Genomic DNA, 2531 nt, shown 5'->3' with positions numbered 1-2531 from the left:
CTTAATTATTGGTGTTACTGAATTTTGTTAAAGCTATCATCTCTTTGAAACCACGAACGTATTTATTTTTAGTTTAAAAAAATGAGATTAAATTTAAGTTGATCTATTAAGTGTTCGGTCTCCAGTCTCTTTTAACTTGAAGAAAAGAGTAAAACACAGAGAGAGAGAGAGAGAGAGAGAGAGAGAGAGAGAGAGAGAGAGAGATAGATTGATTGATTTTGAGCTGTGAAGAAAATTCTAATTATATTTGCCGTAATTCATCTCTAAGAATAAAAATATCGACACAGGAAAAAATTGAATTTATCAAAAGGAAATTCTCAGTATACCCATTGTTCTTTAAGAAGAAAAGTATAGAAAAAAATACATCTTCAGAAAGAGAGAGGGGGATGGAGAATTTGAACTGATTATTATTATTATTATTATTATTATTATTATTATTATTATTATTATTATTATTATTACTACTACTTGCTAAGCTATAACCCTAGTTGGAAAAGCAAGATGCTATAAGCCGAAGGGCCCCTACAGGAAAAAATAGCCCAGTGAGGAAAGAAAACAAAGAAATAAATAAACTACAAGAAAAATAATAAACAGTCGTAATAAGATATTTAAAGAACAATAACAACATTAAATTAGATCAATCACATAGAAAACTATAGAAAATTTCCAAAAAAAAAAAGACAAGAAGAGAAATGATAGAGATCAGCGCGCCTAAGTGTACCCCAAGCAAGAAAACTCTTATCCAAAACAATGGAAGGCCATGGTACAGAGGCTATGGCACTACCCGAGATCAGAGAACAATGGTTTGATTTGGAGTATCCTTCTCCTAGAAGAGCTGCTTACCATAGCTAAAGAGTCTCTTTTATCTATCAAGAGGAAAGTAGCACTGGATAATTAGAGTGCAATAGTTAACCTCTTGAGCGAAGAAGAATTGTTTGGTAATCTCAGTTTTGTCAGATGTATGAGGACAGAGGAGAATGTGGAAAGAATAGACCAGACTATTTGGTGTATGTGTAGGCAAAGACAAAATGAGCCGTAACCAGAGAGAGGGATTCAATTTAGTACTGTCTGGCCAGTCAAAGGCCCCAATAACACTCTAATGGTAGTATCTCAGTGGGTGGCTGGGGCCCTGGCTAACCAACTACTTGCATCTAAAGCAAATTATAATTATATTTGTGCCAATTCTACTTTAAGAATAAAGATATAGATATAGTATTTAAATGGGTCCAAAGAAAATTGTAAGACTATCCATTCTTTGTTAAGGAGGAAAGTATGAAAAAACATTCAGAGAGAGAGAGAGAGAGAGAGAGAGAGAGAGAGAGAGAGAGAGAGAGAGAGAGAGAGAGAGAGAGAGAGAGCGCGCGCTCCGACTGGACTATAGCATGGAAATTGGCATCTAGGAAGAATTCCATGTATGGTCGATGCTCAATGCCGTTTAGTAGATATGCCGTCCCATCTGATTTATGGGATTCTTTTTCTTTTATCGTATTGCATTAATTGCTTTTCGTTCCTCACATTATGTCGAAGCAATTAGACGATAGTACCAAGAACTGGATGTTTATTGCCCTTTTTTGTGAGAGAGAGAAAAAAGAAATTTTTCTTCAGAAATATTTCACTTACGTAATTGTAAGGTATTCACATTAAGAAAGCCAAGTGCTTGATACGTTGATGCATATAAACTGGAATCCAAGAAGATATTTTCTCAAATAAATTTATTTCGCTGGATAAAGTTATTTCTCGAAACAAAACTATTTCGGTTGATAAAATTATTTCTCGAAACAAAACTTTCGGTTGATAAAATTATTTGATCATATAAAGTTATTTTACTTGATAAAGTTATTTCCCCAGGTAAAGTTATTTCCCCCAAATAAAGTTATTCTGCTTGATGAAGTTATTTTACCAGATAAAGTTATTTCCCCCAGATAAAGTTATTCCAGTTGATAAAGTTATTTCCCCAGATAAAGTTATTTTGTTTGATAAAGTTATTTCCCCTGATAAAGTTGAAGGCTGAAAGCAAGAGGACATCGTCATCCAGGTCAGGTTCCAGGACCACCCCTTAGGATGTTTTCTGCTAACGTTTTTTAGAACTTGCAATTCCTGATACCCTCTGTCTTGGGCTATGTTAAAAACATAGCGACCATCCTCAACTTGAGACCGTTCTCACATAGGTGGCCGAAACCATCCTTTTCACACTACGTTCAACTCCATCTCACATAAATCTACATTAAACTCTATACAAGGTCAAAAATATTCCGACTTTCATGAAATTTTGCAAGGACTATTGCAATCTATCAAGAAACATAAGTAAATCGCAAAAATTACAATACTATAATATGCGTTTTGAAAGTAATACATAATATTTTGACAAACAAAAAATAAAAAGATCTTGATTTTAACATATTTCTCTTTGCAAAGATGTATAGGGAAAGCATTTACATTCTTTTAGTTACCAACACATAATCCATTAATGCCCTTTCTACTACTCTTCCATTTGCCACTCTTACCCATGTATACTTATTTTTATCTTTCTT

The sequence above is a fragment of the Palaemon carinicauda genome, chromosome 4, assembly GCF_036898095.1.
Source record: "Palaemon carinicauda isolate YSFRI2023 chromosome 4, ASM3689809v2, whole genome shotgun sequence".
Taxonomy (NCBI): domain Eukaryota; kingdom Metazoa; phylum Arthropoda; class Malacostraca; order Decapoda; family Palaemonidae; genus Palaemon; species Palaemon carinicauda.
The sequence above is the reverse complement of the archived record's forward strand: the minus strand, read 5'-3'. Positions refer to the sequence as shown.